Raw genomic sequence first — 26,685 nt, forward strand, 5'->3', positions numbered from 1 at the left:
AAGGAGAGGAGGACGTAAGTGGGCAGGCAACCTCGGGTAGGGAAGAAGCAGCAGGGAATTGTCCAGCCTGGGAAGGAGACAAGCAAGAGTCCTGCATACAGCTCCAAACGCCAGCCCTGCAATAGCTTCACAGCAGGCTTTTTTTTGGGAGAGGCTAGGGTCCATAGGGAATATTGTACTGCGTGTTTATTCAGGATTCTGTTTCATCATAAAATATGTCACACCAATTAGTATCAAACAAAATGGTATTGCTTAACAGTTCCAAAAAACATAATGCCAGCCAGATGCATTCTTTTTAGCCTGAAAGAGGTCAGCTCATTCTTTCAAAAATAGCAAGCTTCGACGGTCACTTTCCATTCATCTGCCTCTATCTCGTTTTTATTTTCTTAGGTCTAAAACATATTTTTAATGACTAATGAGTTTCAACACTCAACAGGAAATGTGATTCACTTTTATTGCTTCTGTACATGTTTACAAATCACCCCTTTTGACTAGGATTAATAGGGCAGGAACTGCCACCAATTCTTTAACTTTAGGCCAAAAAGTTGCACCTGGTTGGCATGATTCAAAGAAAGTAAACTCTTGATAGCCTGCATTTTCAACATTCTTCGAATGCGTTTTGCCATTTTACAGGGCTTTAGTAAAATTTAAGATGCAACATGAATAATTGGAGAACTACCAAATGGATCTCAGACCAGAAAGTGCTTCGCAAATACCAGTGTTGGTCAGTCACAAGGACGGCTGTAGATGTAACACTGACCTAAAAAACACTCCCAAAAGAAACTGTAGCAAAAGTCAGACACACACACAAAACTGGGGAATAAAAGATTGTCAAGAAAAGCTGCAAGTACGAGTTAATCTAGTACTTCTTCACTCCAACCCCTTTCTATTACAAGCAGCAAATGTGTGTTTGCTGCTTGAGATACGCAATCTCTTCTTAGAATCAGTCATTGTAGGAAACCTTTGCAGACAACTGGTGTGTCGCTCGGCTACCAGTTCTCAACGGCAGAAATGTGTACATTAGATTCAGCCTATTCTCTACAACCCCATCTCTAGGTTGTCCTAATCACCACGCAGACTTGTACCCAATAGGTAGCAGAATGCATTCAACAATTATCAATCATCCATAATGGGTAACATTTTATGGGTTATGCTTGGCCTTGACAATACTGGCTCTTCATCTCACTGAATCTCATAGAAGAAAACATGTGGTATGTGCTACGCAAAATTATGTGCTCTCATATAGAAAAGTAGTTTAGAGGAAAGAACACCGACATGTAGAAAAATGTCGGTTACATGAAAGTAAGGCAACAGCAATGTAGTCTATTATTTGAACAGAGTTTTTTTTTGCAAGCAGCAGTGACAGTGTGAGACTATTGACCCACCTATGTTTTTTGTAACATCCTGCACTAGTAGTCTGAAGAAATTTTATTTTCAGTTGACATTATGTAAATGTTGGGCTACCTTAGAATATTGGTATGCAGATTTTTGACCTGTTGTGTGGAACTATAGGATGGTGGTAGCCAAGTACAAAAAATGCCAAAAAACTGCAAGGGCGAGGATTATTAAGGCATGAAACCTAACTTCATCAACTCCTTCGACAAAAAAAAACTTCGGAAGCAGAGTCACAAGTTATCAACATTGCCATATCCAAAATCTCCAGACCATTGTCAAAGCCATGAACAGAGAGAAGCCTGGATAATACCAGCGGAAATGGGTCCTCGGCGACAGGCACTGCCTTATCAATGACCCCCCAACCCCAATAGCAGCGAAAACGCATTCAAAACGGGGACATGATCAGTCAGTGGAAGTTCCAAAAGGTACACAAACAGATACAAAAAGAGTATTCATAGTTCCGAAAAAAGAATATAACACGGATTTCACAACTACAACAGGTCAGAACATGGGCAGAGAAAACTGCCACGACCTAAAACCAAAACCATTTTGGTCCCATTATAAAAGGACTATCAATGGGGACGAAAACTATCCTACAGGTAGTGGACAGCATGGTGTTTTCTGTGGCTGGCTACCTTAAGTGATAATTTGATTGCACTACATGAAAAAACGAATTCCTTAATATCCTAAACCACACTTGGTACCGCAAAGCATCACACTAACATCATACCCACTGCTCGACATCCCTCATTCATCTATTTCCAGAAATGGCCCCAATGCTCAATAGTGCTATTCAAAGAACAGTGGCTGAACATCATAACTCAGTACAGCAGGCGTGGCTTTTCGAAACATCACATTCAGATGAAAAGGAGCATGTGGACTCAGTGGGAAGATAAACCCTCTAGAGCATTCTCCACCTCATTCTACGGAAAGAAAATGCATCAATTAGGAGATCGGCGTGAGGTGCTGGGCGGCGCTTAAGAACTGTAAATTCAATCACTGCCTACAACTCGCACGGTTTCTCCATTTTGGTCTCCCATCGGCAAATTTCCTTTCAACCAGCATAGTGAAACAGTTTATAGTGCGCATAGTTTACCTATTTGTGACTAATACGATACCTCTTATTAAAAAAAACACCACGAACACACCAAAACATAATTGGAGTATTATGCCCATCTTCCGTATAATATGACAGGCTGGGCTGGGGGAAGCGGGACCAATGTCAACACTTCCATCTGCAACGCTCCTTTCCACCAACCCCCTGCCAGTGACCATCACCGGAGACCTCAGCACACATGCACCTACCTAGGGCAGCCACATAACCAGCCTTTATTGGTCTGAATGATGTTTGTAACGGAACACAGGAACAAAACATTCAATCCGGTGTTTTTAACTCTGAAATATAAACCGAAACAACAAATACAGAACGAACGGATGTAAAAAAAAAATATCTAAACTATTTCTACATAGGCTTTAAAGGAAATAGACAGAACTACTATATGAAAAATAGAAAACAGATTATGTTATATTAACTATTACATGATCGGCACATTGCCTATAGAGCCACAAAACATATGTCAAGGTTGCAGCCCTACCCACATCCCTTGGAAGAAATTCGCCTGTCAGCACCCATGCCTCTGCCCCACACCTGGATGAGGTAGCCTATAAGCACCCATGCATCTGCTCTACACCCCTTGGAGGAAGCATGTCGGCCAGAAACTGTACCTCTCCCCCACGCCCTTGGATGTTGTCTACAAGCACACATGCCTATTCCGCACAGCCCGTGAGAATCCAGTTTATCAAAAGGAAGGGGTGAAAGAAGATCAAAGGAAAGGATTATAGTTCTTTCAGCGTCTCATCGTTTTACAATTGACGCATGTTCACTATTATATTCAAGGAAGCCATGGTTGCTGTTTTTTTATTTTATGCAACTAACCATCATTGATAAAGCCAATAGTTATGGCTTGCTGCAAGTGTAAGTAACGTTACTTGTTCTAGGTGTAACGTTACTTGTATTATATATCTGGATGCAATGACAGGAGCCAGTCTGTCAGCACCCATATCTCTGCCCTCACCCCCTGGAGGTAGTGTATAAACACCCATGCTCTGCCACTCACCCCCACCCAGGGAGGCTGCCTGCCTCAGCATCCATCACCGGGAACCTCAGCTCCCATTCCTCTCCCGTGCACCCCGTGGAGGTAGCCTGTCATCACCCATGCATCTCCCTTCCACGCACCGGCGGTGTCACCGTTAACATCTACCAGCGGGTAGCGGACACCACCGGTCCTCAGCGTCTGCTCCACCCTCGTCTCCGTAGTGATGTGTCAGCTGCCATCACTGGAGACAGCAGCGCTACTCGACCCCCGGGGGTTACCGGAGACATATGCGAGCTGTCAGGACCTCGGGAAGCGCGAGTCAGGCGGCTGCAGTCGACACCCCCTTCAGGAAAACCGAGACCCACCCACTCATACACCTCTGCGTGCCAGAGCCCTCCCTGCCCCGCCGGCCATCACCCGTGCTCCAGCTGAGCCTCCCGAGACGTCTGCCACGGTTGACTCGTCCCCTCTCTCCGCGGCTCTCACCTGTCCCTGCAGCCCGTGTCTCGGGCGCCGCCGCTCCCTGCACAGACCACCAGCCTCCAAGATGGCGGCTCCTCCTCCCAGCCCTGCTGCTAGCTGCGGCGGTGACGTCAATGCGCCATACGTAAGGGAATCCGACTGCCAAACAGGGCTATGAACATGGACGAAGGACTAAGGTGCCTTCCTCCCTCCCCAGGGACATGTCTAACGGAATTCAACGAGGGTAATAAAAGAAAGACTCAATGCCGTTGAATGACACAGGCAGTTGCAGGGGCATCTTAAGGAGTTTGGGGGCCCGGGGCCAAACGTATTTGAGAGGCTCCTGTTCGGACCAACTTTGAATTTATGATCCAATTTCAGCCTTTTCATGCCCTCTTTGGTAGATCACTGTCAGTATACAGGCACACTCATCAATCAACCAAGTTTCTTATACAGCACGACTACTCCCACATTAGGGCATCAAGGCGCTGTAGGGGTGGATCTGCGGTTCAGTTGAAGAGCCAGTTCTTGAGGTCTTTCCTGAATTGAGGCAGTGTGGTATCCTTCACTGTGTTATGTATGTGGGACTTGCTGATTATAGAATGTTATTCTTAGAATGTCATGATGTAGCTATGTTATGATTCCATTTGAGGCCAGGACTGTGTCAGTTGCTGCCTGCCTGTGTCTTGTGTGGATGAGATCCTTTCTTCTTGATATATGAATAAAGAAACCTTTTATTCATCCTACATTTGAGATGTACTTCTTCACATTGGCGACGAGGACGGGATGAAGAGTTCTCTTACAACTTTCAGTATTCATTTTGAAGAGGAAGAAAAACTTTTCATATAAAAGAAAATTCTCAAAAAGGATCTCAACACCAAGCCTCAACTTAAGGTATTTTGCACTACTTTTACCTTCTTATTGTGCTTTGGAAATCAAAGAAAAGAAGATTCTACATTATTTTGATATTATCTTGTATCCTCTTTTGAGGCTTAAAAGTATCTGCCTGCTCATCACAAATTTAAAAAGCGGCAGACTTCCTTGACTTTTAAACTACTAAACTACAAACTACCTGTCATCGGTTGGCTTTTAAAGTACTTTTCCTTTCATGTCTCTTCAATCCCTGAAGTCTTAAACATTGATGAGGCGAGTCACGGAGCATTTCGATTAATTTGCTTACACGGAGCATTTTGATTTATTTAGTTGCATAACTGCCTGCCGAGCTTCTATCTCATTTCTAAAGGACTAAGCAGCTGAGGTATTTGGTTAAATAACTTTAATGTTTCCATTGTGTAATTATCGGCTTTTTCGTGACTGCGAGTTTACAGTTTGTGCAATTCAAAAGTAAATAATTACCTTCCTCTGCACGTTCCTCGTTCTTCACTTCAGTCACGTTCCAAGCTCTTCTACTACACAATGCACGCATGCTCCTAACGCTGCGTTCCAAGTTTCTCTACGCTGCGCTTCACTTACGTCACAAAGAGCTCCTTCCTTGGCAACGTTTGACCTTCCTTGACAACGCCACACCGGAGCTTCAGTTTGCAGCGCCGCTTCCTCCTCGCTAATCCTTTCTCCTCACGTACTTGCATATGAGGAATGAGAGAAGGTAACAGCATTTTATTTTATCAGGATAAAAACATCAGTTTACTCTCTTACTGTGCTTCGTGGGATTTAAGTACTGTCTGACTGTGCTTCGTGGGATTTTAAGACTTTGAGGTTTTTATCTAAGCTGACACACTCAGCTTCATTAATGTGTGCAGTCAAACTTTACTTTTAAGTTACATTTTCGCTTCGCAGGATGTAAAGGCTTTGTCTACGCTGACACACTCAGCTTTATTAGTGTGTGTTCATAAACTATACTTATACTACACATACTCTTTAGCCTTTTTAACTGTAATTTATTTACAGGTTTTGCTAATAACCTCGTATTTGATGTAATTTTATTCCTCATTGACATACTTTACTGTTATTGCTGATTTTGATTTATTGATTTATTTCTGTTTTCACCTTTTGTGCTTACACTTTCCGATATTTTACTACTGAGTTATGCAGAACGTTACAGCTGCGCCTTTTTTCCTTTCGAAACCAGTGGATCCACCCATTCGCTGGTTCAAATGGAAAAAAGTGTTTCTAAATTATGCAAGGGTGTGTGGTACTTCTCTTTCTGCGGAAAGGAAGTCTGCACTTTTAATGCACTGCTCAGGCTCTGAGGGGCAAGAAGTGTTTGAACATTTGCCTGAATTGACTACTGAAGAAGCGAACAATTTAAATGAATTTGAGGTCAACATTAAAAAACTGGATAAACATTACTTGCCAAAAGTGAGTACCATCTTAGAAAGGTACCACTTTGGCAGGCGTATGCAGAAAGATGAGGAGTCTATAGAGACTTATGTCACGGCTTTGCGCAAATTGGCTGCCACTTGTAAATTTGAAGGTACTTTAGAGGAAAGAATACGTGATCAATTCATGTTAGGATGTTGTTTAGAAAAAATTAAAGACGAATTGTGGCAAAACGATGATCCTAATTTAGATGAGGTCATCACTATAGCCAAAAGACTAGAACATTCTGATGCATGCGTAAAGGTTTTTAAGAAAGAAAAGGAAACGTCTGAGGAAAAAGTCCTAGTTGTTAATAAGAATAAGTCCCTGGAAAAACCAGACCTGAGAGCTACAACTAGAACCTCTAAGAAAATGTCCAACTCCACTCCTTCTTCTTATAATTTTTCCAGAACCTCCACTAGTTCAAAACTAAAATGCTTTCGTTGTAATGCCTCTGATCATCTAGCCAATGATAGGTCATGCCCTGCTTTATCTTCTAAATGTAACAACTGCGGTAAGGTAGGGCGTTACTCAAAGGCTTGCAGGTCTCAAATAATAAAAAAAAAACAAGTGAAAGAAGTGTTAATTGATGATGACTCTGATTCTGATTCAGATGACTTACATTGTGGTGAGATTTCCTTATTTGATGAAGACTTTAATTCTGATTCAGATGAGTTACATTGTGGTGAAATTTCCTTATCTGATGGGAAAAAGTGTAAAGGTGCTGTTGATGTCATACGCATTGATAATTGTGAAGTCAAAATGTTTTTTGACTCTGGGGCAAAAATCACTTTAATACCCAAGGTTTTCTTTGAAAAGAAACTTTTTGGAAAGGTAAAAGTTTTTAAGCCTGATATAAGACCACTGGCCTATGGGAGAAAACCTATTAAACTTGTAGGTTATTTCAATGGTCAAATTGACTAAAAGGGACGACTTACTGCGGGGAAAATTTACATCTCCTGCAGGGGGGACAGCATTCTAAGTTGGTTTCATCAGGCAGATTTACATGTCTCTTTAGTTCCTGGTGAGAACCCCTGCATTGTTCTAAGAGACATAGTATCTCACTCTGGGGGGGATAATGCTGCCTTAAATGATGTGTCCTCATGTGCTACTGGCTGTAATGTAGTAGGTGTACAAAAGGTCACTGATCTGAGTAAAAATGAGGAATATTATCCTGATTGGCGAGGTCAATTAAAAAATGTCTTTAGTGACAAACTAGGTTGTCTTTCTGGTTATGTTCATAACATTATCTTGAAGACACATGCAGTTCCTGTGGCATGTAAAGTGCGTAGTGTTCCTTTAGCTATGCAGGAGCCTATGCGGTTGGAATTAGAGAAACTCTTGAGTGATGGAATCATTGTGAAATCTGAGGCAAGTGAATGGGTTTCGCCTGTTGTTTTAGCACGTAAACCCTCAGGCGAGATTCGTTTTTGTGTTGACCTTAGGGGTCTTAATAGAGAGGTTGTGGCGGATAGATACCCTCATCCCAATATTAATACCATGTTAACTCAACTTGGGGATGCTTGCATGTTCTCCACACTGGACCTTAGGGCTGCATACCATCAAGTGAGGATTGATGAGACGTCCATGGGTTTCACAACCTTTATCACACCCTTTGGCACATATAAGTTTACTAGTTTACCTTTTGGCTTAATCTCTGCAGCCTCTGTTTTTCAGAGGGTAATGGAGGATGTATTGAAGGGTATTACTGGCGTTAAAATTTATCAAGATGATGTACTTGTTTTTGGTTCATCACAAAGTGAACATGATCTTAGAGTTAGATCTGTTCTAGAGCGTTTTGAAGACGGAGGATTGACTTTGAGGGAAAATAAATGCAGATTTAATTTGGCTGAGATTGACTATTTAGGTCACTGTTTGACTCCTGATGGTGTAAAACCGAAGGATAAGTTGGTGAAAACTATACACAGTTTGCCTACGCCAAAGTCTAGAGAAGAGTTGATTACCTTTCTAGGTATGGCGGAATATTATAACAAGTTTGTGCCTCATTTTGCAAATAAAACGTCTAACATGAGAGCTTTGTTAAAAAAGGGAGTAAAGTTTTCTTGGTCTCAGGTGTGTCAAAAGGAGTATGAACTTGTTAAACAAGATTTAAGTCTAGCTCCTTCTTTACAGAGTTTTGATGTGAGTTATGATTCAATTTTGGTCACAGATGCTAGTTCCCGAGGTTTAGGAGCTGTGCTCAAGCAAATGAGGGATGGGAAAGAGATTACCATCTTGTTTCTGTCTAGATCTTTAGTTGGCCCAGAATTGTCATATTCTGTGATTGAAAAGGAGGCTCTTTGTATTTATTGGGCGATTAGGAAGTTGAAAAAGTTTCTCTGGGGTAATTCGTTTGTGGTTCACAATGATCATAAACCGTTGAAGGAGGTCTTTTATAAAAAAGGTTTGGATGCCATTTCTTCACGTATTTGTAAATGGGTTATCGCTCTCCAAGATTTTGAATTCGATGTGAGATATTTACCAGGTGTGAATAATAAAGTTGCTGATTGTCTCTCTAGATTAGTTGTGGAACAGGATGACCAGACTGCTTTATCATCTGAAGATTCTTGGGAGGTAGATGAGTTCAAGGTGTGTGAGATTGTTGAAGGTATTGTTCAAGAGAATGATTGGAGAGACGCCATGTGTACGGACTCTGAGTTACAGGAAGTTTGTGATTTGATGAGCAAAGGGTGGCCTTGTCTTAAGAATTTGAGTGTTACTGCTAAGAGGTACTGGAATGTTAAGGATGAATTATCCTTAAAGGATGGGTTGCTGTGGAGAGGCACTAGACTTATCCCACCTTCTCTGATTTGGGAAAAAATTCTTCACTTAGCACACCAAGGACACCAAGGCATATCCAAAACAAAGGAGAGAATACGATTACATTTCTGGTGGCCAGGTATAGATATTCTTGTAGAACGAATGATTCGTGATTGTGTTGAATGTAACTCTTCTGACAAGGTGTGTAAGACAAGGACGCAACCAATGGTTATTAGGGAAGGCCCGTACGTTGTTGGCAGGATGTAGCCTTAGAAATTCTGGGTCCCATTTCTTCTGGAAATAGTCAACGGTACGTGTTAGTCATGATTGATATGTTCTCACGATGGCCAGAGGTGAAAATCACTCAAAACATTGAGACCAAGGATGTGGTCAAATTTTTACAAGATGTTTTTGGTAGGGAAGGGTTCCCTGAAACAATCCTTACAGATAATGGTGTACAGCTAGTATCGAAGGAAATGGAGGATTTTCTGGCGAATAAAGGTATTAAACATAAGCGTTGTTCACTTTACTATCCGGAATGTAACGGAATGGTGGAAAGGTTCAACCGAGTACTTAAGGAATCTATTCAGATTTCTAAAGATCAGGGCTCAGATTGGAAAAATAACCTGATGGAAAGAGTAATGGTATATAGAGTTACACCACATTCCACCACAGGTGAGATTCCTTTTGTGCTTTTCCGAGGTCGAACACCAAACACTTCAATATTTCAAACTTGGATGAGAAATTTAGGGGTGGAAACAGTGAATCATAACAATGGCCTAAGTTCATTGAAGCAGGAGGTGAAGTCTGAACTGAGAAAGAAGAACTTTGATAGCCGACATGCAGTTGCTCATACCAAAGTGTGTGTTGGGGATCGGGTGAGAATTCGACTTCCACTTAGATCTTCAGGAACAAAGTTTTCTTCTCCCTTTAATGTCACTAAACTCTTTCGTAATGCTGTTAAGCTAAATGATGGAAGGATTTGGAATTTGAATCGAGTTGCTTTATTTTCAGGTTCAGCTGGAAAATCTTTAACAAATAACAATTTCATTAATAAGGAAGCTCATGTCGAGTCTGATGTTCCTGTCAGGAAAAGTACACGTTTAACCCGTGTTCCTACAACTCTTAGTGACTATATTTTAAAATAGTTATTTTTTTATGTTTCAGGGGAAGTTTTGTGTGGTATCCTTCACTGTGTTATGTATGTGGGACTTGCTGATTGTAGAATGTTATTCTTAGAATGTCATGATGTAGCTATGTTATGATTCCAATTGAGGCCAGGACTGTGTCAGTTGCTGCCTGCCTGTGTCTTATGTGGATGAGATCCTTTCTTCTTGATATATGAATAAAGAAACCTTTTATTCATCCTACATTTGAGATGTACTTCTTCACAGGCAGTGACAGTGAGTGCCTGAGATGGAGAGGCAGGTCTTCGCAGCGAAGTAGGAGAACGCTGGATTCTCGTCAAAAATGTACGTATGAAATAAATCAAGATTAAAAATACGTGGATACCGTGTGAGGTTACTTCCCAATCGTCGCCATATTCTAAAGTAATATCCTGGAACAATTCTTCATGTAAATCGATATTTATTAGTAACCTCTTCCAGCTAACAGGAAAAGCTCAGGATAAGTCTAGAGCGACACTTAATCTGCCCTCTACATTCCAAGCTACTCCAGAAGGCAGAATACAGTAACACTCTATAGAATACTGATCCAGCGCTCCTATAGAAAAACTGTCTCACAAACACTACCTATCACCTCAATACTCACCATTATTTATAAAACACTTATACAGGCCCATAACACCAATGAGACAATTATTGAGCAGCTGCATCAAGTGATTTGATTTATATTCCATTCACATAATATTTACACTAATATATACAACTGCAGTTTATTTTTCATTATCATGATATAAAACGATTTTTCACTTAAATGAAACCACTATGGTTGATGTATCAACTAATGGAATCTAGACCATGAATAAACAAGACCAGCTTGTCATTTAAAATCAAATTTTATTAGCTTTATTATTCATAAGAAAGAGCATTTATGTTTCAAATATCTTTATTCATAAGCAAATAAGAATTAGTTGCATTTTAATATGGAAATGAAAATTAGAACTGACATTTCAAAGTTAGCTCAGAAACACGAAGAATTAGCAAAATAAAGTTTCCATTCCCTGAACCTTTTTCCCTGTCTAAATCTCTCTTTACCTAGAAAGGAATAAATCATTAAAGTCAGCTGTCCTTACATGCGCCAAAGGTCCATCAGCATAACGCGCACCATTCAGGAATCGGAAAGTAAGAGTTTTTTTCTCCACTCATGGTGTCATAATTTATACCTTTCTCTCTAGCTAAACTGTCTACATTTTACCATCTTTCATAAAATTCAAGCCTTTCATTGGCTGTTCCGTGTCAGACCATGATAATAGTTATTAGGTCATTCGGCTCCGGACCACAATCCGGGTTTCATATAAGGCTCATTGTCTTTTCTATTCCACATACTCGATTTCCTCAAGAAAGATACTTATTTTCGAGCCTAGGACATCTACTTTCTGACCTTGGCAGGCATAACAAAATGCTGTCCTTGGCTGCCTCCGTGAATACGCATAGCACGACAAAGAAATCACTCCATGTTTCATAAGAACGTGGCAGCAAGATTCTTCACAGCTGCGCATGTGCATGAAAATCACTCTGGACAAGCTTTCGTGTCAGCAGCTCGGTCAGCCATATTTCTGCACCAACTTTTTAGGCCTTACTTCGGAAACTATTATTAAACAAACACAAGACATCAATTAATTAAAGAGTTGAAATCCATTCTGTAACCCTCCCCCTTTGCTAATTAACAGGGTTAATTATGTTACCTAGCTTAAGCACAAATATGCAGCATTATATTCACCTATCCTTTTCGAATGTCTGGAACTCCAAGAGCTTTTATCACAAAAGACATAACATAAGCACATAAAATAAGCACATGCCGCTAAATTAAACTGCCGCATTTAATACTGACAAAGACAATAGACAAGGTTAGTTTATTAATTTTTCTTTGCAACAAAAAAGCACATTAGTCCTGCTTGTATTTCATGTATGCATTTTTAAAACCAAGTTGATTAATAATTTCACCACAACCTTATTAGTCTGTTTACTTTTTATTAGGAGAGATTAACTTCGCAAGTTTGAACAAAATTTTGTTCTTTATTTTGCTCCATCAATACAAACATGTTCCACCTTCTGTAATATAAATCTACTCTAATACAAACCCATTACTACAATCTTCCTCCAGCCGAGGTCTTGCAGATTCATGGAATAATGGCAAGGGTCAGTTGAGGAAGCGGTAGGGTGACCAACCGGCCATAGATTTCATGGACCGCCCGTAAATTGGACCTCACGTCCGTTGTCCGTAAGGATCCCTTTTACGGACACCTTTTGGCCATCATTTTGGGCCTTTCAGGGATGAGAGCTGTTCCCCTGCAAAAGGCTTCTGCATCTGATGGAGCCACCTCGCACTCCTCTAAGCACTAGAGCAGCCCCACCCCGCCCATTATAATTCTGTATGCTGTTGATTGCCACATACAGATTGACAATGGGTCAGTCTGGGCTGGTACAGCATGTGGTGGCCTCCTCCAGCCTCGGTCTAGGGCAGGGCATTCTGTCACATGGAAGTGCAAAAACGCCCATGTTGCTGCTACTTCAGAATCCAGTTCATCAAAGGAAGGGGTGAAAGATCAAAGGAAAGGATTATAATTCTTTCAGAGTGTCATCTTTGTAGAGCTGACGCATTTCAATATTATATTCAAGGAAGCCATGGTTGCTGCTTTTTTATTTTATGCGACTAACAACCATTGACAAAGCCAATAGTTCTGGCTTGTTGTAGGTGTAAAGTTACTTGTTCTAGGTGTTACCATTATTTGATGTATTATATATCTGGATGCAATGACAGGAGCAACAAAAATACCAGTCTGGCGGCACAGATTTTTAGCTCAGGTGTTTTAAGCCACGTCCTTAATTACATTGAACACCCCCTTTGGAGAGACCCTCCTCATTTTTTCATCCCACTTAAAGCTCTGGAAACAACACCATGTCACAGTTACCTTACGTCCAGGCACTGTGCATCATGCATGACTCATGCCTTCCACTTTTTCAGAGTGCCAATGTGCAGGGGCATAGTGAACCCTCCGCCACCCCATCCCTTGCTTTAGGAACTACAGCGAGGGTGGAGTTCTTGATGGGTCTCGTCTGTCTGCAACTCTGCAGACAAAGGCTCAGCTCATAATTAATGTGAAAAGGTGAGTAAGTAAGTGAATGGATGGGGGATGGATGAGTGAAGGGGTGGATGATGGGCGAGTGAATGGGTAAATGGATGAGTGAAATGATGGGTGGATTGATGAATTGATAAGTAGAAGGGTGAATGGATGGATGCATGAGTGAAAGGGTGGATGTAAGGCTGGATGATTGAGTGAAAGGGTGGGTAGATGGACAAAAGGATGGATAGATGAGTGAAGGAGTGAAAGGGTGGATGGATGGGAGAAAGGATGGATGGGAGAAAGGATGGATGAGTGGAAGGGTGGATGAGTGGAAGGATGGATGAGTGATAGGTTCAATGGATGGATTCATGAGTGGATGAGTTGATGGATGGGTGGGTGGGTGGAAGGATGGATGGAAGGATGGATGGATGGCTAAGTGAAAGGGGGATGGAGGGAGCAAGGGAGGATGGGTGAATGGATGACTGAATGCGTGAATGGGTGGAAGGATGAGTGACTGGGTGGATGAATGAATAAGTGAAAGGATGGCTTGATAGGTAGATGGGTGGATGAGTGGATGGATGGGTGTATGGATGGATGGGTGTATAGATGGATAGGGTGAAAGGGTGGATGTATAATGGATGGATGAGTAAATGGGTGAATGGAGGGATGGATGAGTGAAATGATGGAGGTAAGGATACGTTTGTAAATGGTTGAATATGGAAATGGATGGGTACACAGATGGAAGGACAAAATGAAGGGGTTAAGACTGAATGATGGATGAAAGAGGATTACACATTGTAAGCCCCATCATCTTAAGCAACATTTCCTAATCATTGACTTTCACATTTATATGAGTCATTGTCTCTATATAATATGTGTGTGTTGTAACGCACTCCAACACTCTGCCCTACATACTTGGGATGAGTAGCACTATAAAAGAAATTAAATACACATGAGAAAGGGTCTATGTGAAGATGAGGGGCACCATTGGAGGGTGGTAGCAAGGCCAGACCGGCCGAACCGGGCATCAGGGGTTTTCTCTGGGAGCTGGAAAGGTGGGGTGGGGTGGGGGGAGTTTTGTTACCACAAAAAGACCTGCACATTTGCTTAAAGCTGCACGCTTACTGAAAAACCATGAAGTGCATAATTGTCTCAACCCAATATAATTAATTTCACTTGGACTTAAGTGGTTGTCTATTTACTTGCTTATATACTATTGCACAACCTCCTCTGATGTGTCTGTAAAACTTACATTTTGTCCTGAATTTAGACCTCCTGTCCTGAATTTTTGTCCTGAATTTTGACCCTTTGTCCTGAATTTTTACACTCACCGTCCTGAATTTGCACTCATGCCAGTTGGTCACTCTAGGGAGCGGAGATGTCTGGTGGGCGTGTAGAAGGAGAAGCAGTGGTTGAGGTATGCAGGTTCAGCGTTGTGGAGGGCTTTGTAGGCACGTGGGAGGAGCTTGAAGGTTATTCTTTTGTTGATACGGAGCCAGTGGCTGCACATCACCAGTATCTCGGGTGACTGGTGATGTGGCTGCAGCGGGAGATGTTGAGGATGAGTATGCTAGATACGTTTTGGATGTTCTGAAGTTTCTTTAGTAGTTTCTGGGTGTCTAAATGTGTTAACATCAAAAATATTCAGGGTATTGACGTGTTTTTGATATTGTAACACAGCAGCAGCTCACTAATATTACTTCAAATAATATTGTGTGACACCGCACCATTTCTCAAATGTGAGCTTAAAGGAAAACAATATTCAGAATTTGTTTATGAGTCATTCAAGGTTACTATGGCAACACTCTCTGCAAAACAAAGCTGGCTGTATCAGGGGCCCCCTGAAAGGCTGGGGCCCTGGGTCAGGGCCCACTTTGCTCATGCATTAAGACCTCTCTGCAGACACGGTGCTACCCTGGAAGCCCAGACAGGCTTCTCTGTTGGCATCACCATAAGATTAATCAGGAAACTAAAGCAGGGCGTACTTCTCCCCTCAACCCTTTTTATTTATGCAACTTGCAATTGTTTCTCTCTTTCTTCATATACAGATCATCACCTAGCAATGCAAACTTTGTATATCACACATGCCAACGTTTTAAATGTAGGAGAAGGGAGATCCTGAGAAAAAATTGGGTTACTTCATTTTCTAATTGGCATACATTAAGGCAAAGGCAATTTTAGGTGGGAGACAGCTATAATAAAACAATTTTTGGTTTAAAAAAATTGTGAGTCTCCTACCTGAATTAGGTCTGCTGGCATGCATGCATGTCCTATGAGATACAGTGACCAAGACTCTTCTGAATCACCCAACGTATACATCCTAGCAGGCTTCTAGCCAACCTGCACACCCCAGGATACTTATACACCTGGTTTGATATGAAGAATCCAACTAGTTGTTCAAGGTTGTATTAGTTAACCAGCGTGCCGTGCTAACAATAAAGGACACACCACAGGAGGGTGCTCACCTGGGAGTGCACTGCTCTAGGAAGACATTATATATATATACAGTGATCACACTTAGGATATTCTAAGTAAAAACACCACAGGGATGCATTCAGGGTGTAATGTGAAGGCACGTATAATGTAAATAACAAGGACCCCCTGTTCAGAAAATTAATTCAAAGTACAGGGAAATAGACAGTGTAAACAAAATGGCAGATTATCGACATATAACAAGGGAGAAATTGTAAGGAAGACACCAAACTAAGTAAGTAAAAAAGTATAAAGTCTCATTTAATATATAAACGAATGTTCATGGTTAAAAACAATTAATAAATATTGCTTTGAACAATACAATCTGTTTGCCACTAATACATGCTATGCTATATGTATTTTTAATGGGATACATTGTTTTTTGAATTATTTGGTTGTTTATGTAATATGGTTCAATTTGTGTATTTTATTAATTGTTTTTAACCATGAACATTCGTTTATATATTAAATGAGACTTTATACTTTTTTTTTTTTTACTTACTTAGTTTGGTGTCCTTACGATTTCTCCCTTGTTATATGTCGATAATCTGCCATTTTGTTTACACTGTAATGTGAAGGCACACCTGGCAGCCAAAAGCTTTGGACATAACATTCATCCCAAAAGAGGAAGGTAAACATAACCTAAAGGTTAACAGTTACCAAGATCATTCTTGACTTCTATGTTCAGGTGTCATTGTCCTTGTACTTTTGAGCCGGGGAGAGGGCTTTCAGGTAGTTTCTCAAGCAAGTGTTCGCCAGTTCCTTAGCCAGTGATGGCATCAAAGTGACATCAATACCATGCATGTGATGGCCAGAGCTTTGGTGATAATCTGCTATGCTCTGTTTACTGTTGTTTAGAGAGACTGTTGCTTTTTGAAAAACTTGTTCTGCTTTCTCTTTTCCTGTGTCGACTTGTGTATGATGTGAGCTGGAGCGCAGGATGCGCGACTCGGTGTGAGACCAAAAGGTTGCCATTTAAATAGCATCACAGTTGTGGTATTGTTTCTTGGTGCACTCAGTGTGTTACTGCAATCTCAGAAGAATTTTTTGATGGCTCATTCCGTTTTCTCTCTCAAATTCAGATAACTTGATGAATTTATACAGTGTTTGCTTGAAGCGTTCAGTTACTCCATTAGCGCAGGGCCAACGGGGCATTATATTTCTGCGCTGAAAGGCTGGCGGTAGTACACCAAGTACATCCATGAAACCTTAGGCCATTGTCTGTGCAGAGATCCTGTGGAGGTCTGAGCATGATGAACATTTTTTCTGGTGCCATGTTCTTCAGCTATCATAGATCCCACAACTTCAACTTCTTGGTACTTACTATACTCATCTACAACTAGCAAGTGCTGTCCCACAGGGAGACTTGCAAAATCCGCACTTATACAAGACTACTTGTTGTACTTGGCACCGCAGTTCCATGCAATTCCAGTTTTGGCCACCTGAGTACAGCCATTAGTAGAATGGATTTTGATCTCACTATGTCTTAGAATGTACGAGGGATTAGGTATAAGTCATTAAAGTTTGTGATGCTTAATTTCTTGGCCCCCTTCTTTTTCTTTTCTTATTTCAGTTAGGGTTTTTTTTATACCTTTATGTACTGGGTTTATGATTTTTTTCTTCCTTGCATATGGTTGGCTGTGGTCCTCACAGCAGAATTGTTTGTAATGATCTGGTAACCAATAAACAAATGTTTCCAGTAAAAAAGAAAATCTACTTATGTTGAACGAAAATCATTCCAAGCATCTTGAATTATCAGTGGTTAGTTCAGTTCATAAACTTTATTCGGGTACCTTGGTACCCATAAAAGCACAGTCATGACAAATACATACAACAATCTGGTAGTTTGAAAACACTTGACAATGTAAGATATACAGAAATATTACATGATATTTTTAAAATCAGAATCTGCCTATTAAAAGTAATTTCATTGGGAAAGAATAAAGCTAAAACCATAAGAACATTTTGCTGTTATGAAAAAGTTTCAGGGATCCAGCATGGACTTACGTGTTCTAGTAGCAATTCTAAGAAAAGTGTATGTGCGAGAAATCAAGTCTGCGTCATCCAGGGTTACTATACACAGATAGACCTCAGCCAAACTAATAGGCCGTCTCTTTTTAAAATAAGGTTTTAAAAGCCACTTAGAGTATTTGATGTAGTACTTACAAAAAATTTAAAAATTAATAATTGATTGACCACTCCTCCCATCACAAAGACATGGTGTTTGATTAAGGTTGGGGTGGTAACCAAGAGGAAAGCACAGTGCGAATCTGACAGTTCCAGCTCTTAGGCGGAATAGTATGCTCCTATCCCAGCGACTCATGGGTAAGGTGAGATATATATGCATAGGGTAACAATACTCTTCAATAGACATAAAATTACGAACGAATGGTTTCACAGATTCTAGGTCGTCCTTTCTTTGTTAAAAAGGGAGTAGAGAGCATCTCTCAATTCCTTTTTGGACACAACATCAACTGTACTAGAATCGAAGATGTGTTCCCTATTGATGCTACACAAACTTTGTTTCACTCCCTTCACCCAAGGGATATCCATCCCTTTATCACACCTTATACAATTCCTAATTATCTCTTGTGTGAGGGAAGCAGCCTGATTCTTCCATACTGAAAGCCAAAAAAGAGCTGGTCGCGCATGAATAAAATCAGATATAAAATTGAGATTAAGTTCCCTGTGACATATATACTGTGGTGACGAGATAGGGATACCCAACAGTTTGCTTCAGAACCTGTTTTCTTCTTGTTGGATACATGAACTATTTACAATACCCCAAATCTCAGCCCCATATGTAGCCACAGGGATGCACTGTAGCTTATACATTTTATGAATGGCTAAAATTATTAGTGTTGTTATAGCGACCAGATCAGACAAGATTACATTGGTGGCCATCACATGCAAGATTATCTGCAGTGATCACCACAGTTCATTAACATGGCTGCAATAATTAATGTATTACTGGTTTTGTCAATAGTTCTAGCCTCGATATATGCTCCTAACACAGACCAGCAGGGCTTTCTTGCACGACTCACCACTGTCCTATCCCCCTGGCACGGGCTCCCATGGATAGTGGGGGGCGACTATAATTGTGTCCTTGACACTGTTTTGGATCGCTCCTTCCCACCTTTACCGAGTGCACCTGTGGTGGGGGCTATGAAAGCCCTTACTACCTGGGCCACACAATGGAACCTACACAATGCCTGACGGAGCCGTAACCCGGATGCTCGGGTTTATTCATTCTACTCGGGCGCCCATGACCTACACGTCCGACTGGACAGATACATGCTAACCAGCGACTTACTACCACATGTCACTGATACCCATTACATGGGCCATACACACTCGGACCACAACCCCCAAGTTTTGGAACGTGCATGGACGCGCGCACACCCCCCTATCCCCACCTGGAGATTGCAACCAGACCTACTTCCATTCCGGGACTCACTATTTGCCCAAATCACACACTATTTTGAGGACAACACAGGCTCAGCGTCTACTCCCCAGGTAGAATGGGATGCATTCAAAGTTCTGATCAGAGGCCACTGCCTCGGTACGTAGGCCAACATACGACGGCAGCTAGAGGCAGACCTGACTTGGCTTGAGGCTGCCCTCCTACAGACAGAACAGGGACCAGCTAACGATGGAGATGGGAGTGGCCAAGAGTCCAGAGCGGAACATGATCGGCTGCTGGAGAGGCTGAGATGCCTCAACTATGCGGCCCACTCGGCTCGCACGCATAGCAAGGGAGACAAACCTGGCAAGCTTCTGACATGGTTGATTAGTAGAGAAAACCGAACGAAGCCGGTAACGGCGGTGAGTGACGGCCACAGTGGCATGTTATACACACAAAATGAGATACATGATGCCTTTACCACTCATTATACAATGCTATACCGCTCCCAGTTGCGAACTCCCCTACCGGATTCTGTCGACTATCTCGCACATATACCTCTACTGCCAACAGGGGAAACCCAACGAGGGGACCTCAAAGCACCAATAACGCCTGAGGAGCTTCGCATGGTCATAGCTTCGCTCTCCAACGGCAAATCCCCGGGCCCGGATGGGTTGCCGGCAGAATTTTATAAGCCCACCCGGACTTACTGATCCCAGAACTGATCAGGATGTATGCCACAGCGATAGAGGACTCCTCCCTCCCACCCATGCTTAATGAAGCCACCCTTATATCACTCCTCAAACCGGGCAGAGACAGCACACACTTAGGCTCATACCGACCTCTGGCTCTCCTAAATACTGACTATAAAATATTGGCATCCACTTTGGCGCAGAGACTAGCTCCCATCACACCTACTCTAGTACACACCGATCAGAATGGCTTTGTACCCACTAGGAGCACGTCCCATAATATCCGACGACTGTTCAGAGTGCAGGAATATGCGGTACAACAATGGCCACGATCGGGGTGCCTAGTACTAGACTTGGAGAAGGCCTTCGATTCGGTGGAATGGCCTTACCTCAGGGCGGTATTGCAGAAATATGACTTAGGAGATGCCTTCATTGATATGGTTCAACTATTGTATCAAACGCCTATAGTGCGGGTCCGCACCGGCGGCCTTTTGTCCGATGCCATCAGAGTTCAGAGAGGCACCAGACAGGGTTGCCCCCTGTCGCCGCTGCTCTTCTCGCTCACCATAGAGCCATTGGCAGAACTGCTGCGAAGGCAGAGTGCGGATTGGGGTATTCCCCTGGCTGACGGCATCCATGCGGTCTCTTTATATGCTGACGACCTGCTTCTCTACATTAAAGACCTCACTCAAGTGCCGCAGGTACTGACGGACATCTTTTGTACTTTCGCAGACCATTCAGGACTCAGGGTTAATTGGGGTAAATCCGGGGTGTATTCTTTCAGCCCAGAATTGCCAGAGTGTGAGGTGTGACTAGGCGGAGTACAACTGACCTGGCACACCGCTACGTTCCAAGTACCTAGGTATCCATGTATACAGGTCCCTGGCAGATGTGCTGGAGGGAAACCTGGTCAGAGCCATCTCCTCCCTACAGGCGCAAATGACCTTTTGGAAAACCCTCCCCCTGAATGTCCCCAGTCGAGTAACCTTGACGAAAATGATTGTATTGCCAAGACTACTATACTACTACTCCAACATGCCAGTCTACGTTCCGAACCGCATCTTCAGAGAATTGGAATCCATGATTAGGGCCCTCATCTGGAACGCTGGTAGACGCCGAGTGGCGCTGAGGAAACTCTATGCGCCGGTAGCTGCGGGAGGCCTAGCGGTTCCCAACCAGGAACTATACTACCTGGCTGCGCAGCTGCAATGGGTGGTTGGATGGCTAAGTGGGAAGTGCCTAACTGACACCACCTCGGATACCGCGGCCCTTACTCATACGCAGGCGCTCACGCTGTTCCATCCCCTAGTCAAACTCCCTCGTCCACGGCAACTCTACCTTGCGGTAGCTCACAAGTGTTATACACGCAGCTTGCGGGTCACGCGAACAATGACGCCCTACGCCCCTGCCCTCCCACTGCTGGGTACTCCTAGAGACGGAGGAGCAATCACCTCACTTATGCTTGAAAGATGGACGCAGGTCGGGGTGGGCACGATGGCTGAGCAGTACGCAGACGGAGTTCTGCTTTCGTTTGATAGATTAGCGGAAGACACTGACCTGCCAGCAGGGCAATTACTATTGCACGCATCATTGATGCGCACGTATGTCAAAGCTTGGGGAGACATGACCGAGGAACCGCAGACTCATTTATTAATGCAGTATCTACATGTTATGGGGAATGGGTCTCATGTGATCCACTGGTTAGCGCAGGCACTGCTATCGCACACGACCTGCACCCTTCAACCACTGAGAGACAAATGGGCAGCAGACAGAGGCAGAGACTGGACAGATAAGGAATGGGAAAGGATATTAGAAGGGCCCACCAACATCCAACGCAACTCGCGTTTCAAAATCATTCAATTTTACATTATACACAGAGCATACCTGTCACCAGATAAGATAAATCAATATTTTGCAATTGACACATCCGTATGCCCGAGATGCTCCCTAGTGAATGCAAACCTCCTACATATGCTCTGGGACTGCCCTAGACTATCGACATATTGGCGCAGCATAACATCGCTATTAACACAAGGGACTGACGAAGAGCTACCACATACATGGGAAACATGTTTGTTAGGCTTATTTAAAAGGTCAAAACACAATAAAGTATGTGCCAGGTTTTGGAATCTGGGACTGGGCACCGCCAAGAGGCTAATCACCAGGCACTGGAAAGGTGCGGACGCACTGCGCATTCAACATTGGCGCACTTCCTTTAATAATTGGGTGGTGGCAGAGGGCGCCACGCTGCACAGGGAGGAGACGGCGAGACTCAGAGCCATTCCAATAACACAGCCTTGGGATGACATTTTAAAAGCCTTTCACCAGGCATGCATCGAACAGGGAATCACATAGAAGATTGATGCACAGGACCCCACCAGTATAGGAGGTGACAAGGGGGGGAAAGAGAGAAGAAAAAAAAAATGATGCACCTGCAGGGGAAACCCTGGCCCCGGTAGCCAGTGACAAGATACACCAGGGGAACAAGGGGACTAAACATATGACATACATGAGCAGGCCTATATCGCCCCGTACACTTGAAATTGACTGCCCAAATTCCGCTCTATGCGCCCTTAGGTTGTGCGCATCCGCCATCGCCATGTGACCCCGGCACCTGGACGCAATAACGCACGCCTGCCTACATGCATGAGCATTCTATCCACCTACAAATCTTATAGCAAACCCCCAGACTACAGTTCTCTCTATTTTTTTTGTACCCTTACCCTCCTCTCACATTCCCTCTGTACTTTATTGTAGACCCCTTCCACTGTTGACTTACACAGTTGCCTCCCCCCCGATTGACTGAGTTCATAATGTGCCGTCAATTTCTTCAGCGGACACGTTAGTTACAATGTTTGATACGAAATTATATCCTTTGATCCGCAATCCTTGCATCCACACTTGAGGGGATTCTCCATTAAGCACGGTCCGTGAAAGCGGGACTGGCGCATAAGTAAGAGGATGGGCATCACCGGACACATCCGCAGCATCTGAACCTGAGGTGCCGGGCTTTTAGGAACCCGGTGGTGCCAGGGGAAAACACCCGAAGACCTCTTGAGTTCTTCCTGTTCTGGACATCAGAAACACAGAGTCTTCTAGGTGAAGTCAAAGATCGAGTTTTATTGGCTGCAACCAAGTAACAAGCGTCCTAGAAGTACAACAGCACGGGTTGTAGATTCTCAGGAGACTGTTCGTTTTTACAGAACCAGCCTTCTCCTTTTATACAAAAATAACAGCTGCAGGCAAGAATTCTTGAGTTTACAATACGGTCATATACATATTTCCAAAACACTAAAAAAGCAAAGTCATGATGGCAAACCCACATTTTTGATGTCCAGTTTGTGATAGATGACCCAGCTCGGCCCAGAACTACCATCAGATATCGATGAAACCCCAATAAAATCGGGCACCTCCTCATCGTAAAACCGGCCATAAACAAGAAACATGGACAGGTGTATGGGTGTGGATAACATGGTTTGTATGTAGTGAATGGTTTATGGCATGTTGTGCCTTGATGCTATCTTACTCGGCCACTGGGCGAGGAACTGCCCAAACAGGTTTGGCTGGAGGCAGTGGAGTCAGCTCGGCCAGGTCATGAAGAAGTCAGCTAAGGTGGACGTGTCCTTTCAGATCAAACTCGGCCTTAATCAATTGACTATATGAGGGCAAGCCACAAGATGGATACCGTTTCACAAAATGGAACCCGAGGGTTCGAGACGGAAACCATGATTTAAGGGTGATAGCATCACTCAATCACGACGCAAATGCATAGGGATAATGTCCTAATCATTACCGGTCTGCCGACACCAAATTCGTCAGGGTACGATGATATTTTGTGACATGAGTGTTGGGCCTCGGTACCATATTGTAGAAGGGCCCAGAATTTTCAGAACCACAGACCCTCCTGTTGCCCTTATATAGGCAATAACTCATGCTAATCTGAGTCCAAATCTGTATTCATGAAGTCATGGAGATGCTGCTGTAGCATCATCCTGTTGCTCAATTCGTCCCTTGACACAGGCTTCCTTACACATGATGTAGCACAGAGGCCACATATTGCAGGAGCGCACTGCACACATAGGCAAAACAGGAACAGAATGGCTAAGATCATCCCAATGAATATCAGAATTTTCCATCCCCAGGCAGATATCAGTTCCCAGAACCACCCTAGCAAGGACCAGTCCCCTTTATCCATGTGAATGGAATCGGAGATCTTGTGTAGTTTGGAGATGGCCTGGTACACCCCCCACCACGGTCTGCAAGTATGACATCTAGGGCAACCCTATTTTGAAGAGTCATAAGGCGGTCCGACTGGAGCTCAGCAGCCAAGTTACTAAGGGCACCGGCCGTTTCGGTCACGGCGGATTCAACTACCCTCGTCAATTGGCGAATGTTCCTGCTGTTCACCATAGGCCCCCAAAACGGCAGAAAACCCTTTGCGAAGTCTCCAAACTCCTGCTCCGCAGTGTCGTCTTTACTCACGACACCCCTAACTGTCCTTGTCCGATGGTAATCTGCCTCGGCCGTGTAGGTGGGTGGCAGCAGAAACGAGACAAAACATGTGCCCGAGAAGTCAGGAGGCAACCATGTATACGCTCTGTCGTGGCAGACGAAGTAGGTACCCTTAGCTGACAAGAATGAAGGGGAGGTCTGAGATGAGAAAACGTAAGTCTCAGTACAGACACTCTTCCCTAACTGGGCTCCAGTGTTTTTGCCATTTCCCTGCAGACATAGGTTACCTTGGTGGGGTACTATCCAGATGGGGGAGGATTTCTTTGCTTTCTGGCTTTCAGCTAAGGAAATCCCATACTGAGTTACATTCCATCGACTATAAGGCGTCAACTCATCTCTGGGAATCGTTCTGTATGTGTCGACATCTCTGCTCATATTTCTAATTCCCGCCACTAGTGCCTTGTTGCTTGAGTTTTTCCCTGGGACATATGGTTCGAGGGCAAACAGGAACATTGCTCGAAGTGCCCACAGAGAACCATGGTAGCCAAAGGGCAGGACAAAATACGGAATACCCTTATCTGTTGTGTGTGGCATAAGTCCACATACCCAACAGTTCGTGGTGTTCATTACAGATTGGTGCTGGTGTAGGAGTTGGACGAATGAGTTATTTACAAATTCTAATCTTCTGGCAGACTCGTGTTCAGGTAGAGGGTGAAAAGAATGCGGGGAAACAGTAGGAGGAGGTGTGGGCTCAGTGTTATGTACAAAGGTAACTTGAAATGTGAACAGGGTATAGCCAATCAAAAACATCATTATGCTACACAACATTAAAACGCATATTATTAAAAATTGTTTTCTCGCCATCACAATGCAGATTTTCTTTTCAAAGTTCGTAGATCTAGCAGATCTCTCTACCCTTGGAAACTCCATCCTCTATGTTGCTGCCCGCGGTGGTAGATTGATTCTGCTAATAGGTGCTTCTGTTTAGTCCAGGGTAATTCCCTTAGACCAACCAGAACCGTCGACCTAAACGTCTCCAGCTGCACTTCCAAAGACTGGCAACCGCGACCCTAGCAGCAGAACCGGATGGCGGTTCGAAAATCAAAAATGAGCAAGTTCCCTGGGCGAGAGAGCTGCTCAATCAAAAATAGTTCTTGGGGGAAAGAAAAACCTTATTAGTTTACTTTTATTAGTTTGTTATTCTTGGCCTCAGATTATACCGTTGTTTCCCAGGTATGGCGTGGTCTTCAAACAAGATTTCAGGTTCTGTATTGTCCAACTGCATTGACGGTGGCACAAATCCTTGCAGAATATGGTTACTCTCCTTTTCTGTACCAGTTCCTTTCAAACGTGCATCACTGAAGCGTACAAAGCGTGGCACGGACTCGGTCTCAGAGTCAGCAATTCTCTCCTGGACCCATCGGTCATATGGAAGGGGCAGCGGGACCCGTTTGCAATGGGCGCCGTGCACCCAATTTTTCTTGCCGTGGACACGTACTGCAGAGCGGGTAGCTAGTAGGACTTGGAAGGGTCCGGACCAACGAGGCATCTCGTTCCTGGTTCGCTGGAAGTTCCACACTAGTACCCAGGAGCCTGGATCATCAGACGCTGGCGGAGAGGAGCTGTAGACCTGTTGGTGTAAAACACGCAATTTAGTTTTCAATTCGTGCAAATAGTGAAACAGTACAGGGTGCTCTACCTCGCTGAGTTTCTTGGGCCTTGGTACTCCCCATATATTAGCTGGGCGACCGAACACTATCTCGTGCGGACTAAGTCCCAGTCTAGAATGGACAGTCATTCTGGTAGATAGGAGTGCTAGAGGCAGGGCGTCAGGCCATTTAAGACCTGTGCTGGCTTGGATCTTGGCCAGTTTTAGTTTTAGGGTGCAGTTGTAGCACTCTACTAATCCAGCTGATTGGGGGTGATTTGCAGCGTGGAACTTCTGGTGTATGCCTAGACACTCACACACTCTCTTCATCACTCGTCCCACGAATTCACTTCCATTATCACTCCAGACAATTCTAGGCATACCGAACCTAGGGAAGAATTCTTTGACAAGGGCTTTGGCTGTGGACAAGGCAGTATTGTCCTTAAGGGGATACGCTTCCACCCACCTGGAGAAGGCGCAAACAACAACAAGCACATACTTCAGATTGTTGCACCTCTCCATGTGAATGAAATCGAGCTGCAAAACCTCGAACGGATACGTTGGAGGCGCAAAAGGACCAGCTGGAGTTGGAGTTCCCCTACCGGGATTGTACTTCAAGCACACCATACAGTTCTTGACCAAGTTCTCTGCACATTTTGGGATGCCACTATTCTGCCATACTGGGGCCAACAACTTACAGATTCCTTTCACACTGATGTGAGCCATTCCATGAGCCATTG

General features: G+C 43.5%; 1 protein-coding gene across 1 annotated transcript in view; it reads right to left on the reverse strand.

The window, feature by feature from the left end:
- AP2M1 (adaptor related protein complex 2 subunit mu 1) overlaps positions 1 to 4,139 on the reverse strand; it is a 164,070-nt gene extending 159,931 nt beyond the window's left edge. Inside the window, exon 1 of the mRNA XM_086944460.1 lies at positions 3,978 to 4,139. The gene's annotated coding sequence lies outside the window, so the exon portion shown is untranslated. The remainder of the gene's footprint in view (positions 1 to 3,977) is intronic.
- Positions 4,140 to 26,685: the final 22,546 nt, after the last annotated feature.

This window comes from Lissotriton vulgaris, chromosome 11, assembly GCF_964263255.1.
Source record: "Lissotriton vulgaris chromosome 11, aLisVul1.2, whole genome shotgun sequence".
NCBI classification, from domain to species: domain Eukaryota; kingdom Metazoa; phylum Chordata; class Amphibia; order Caudata; family Salamandridae; genus Lissotriton; species Lissotriton vulgaris.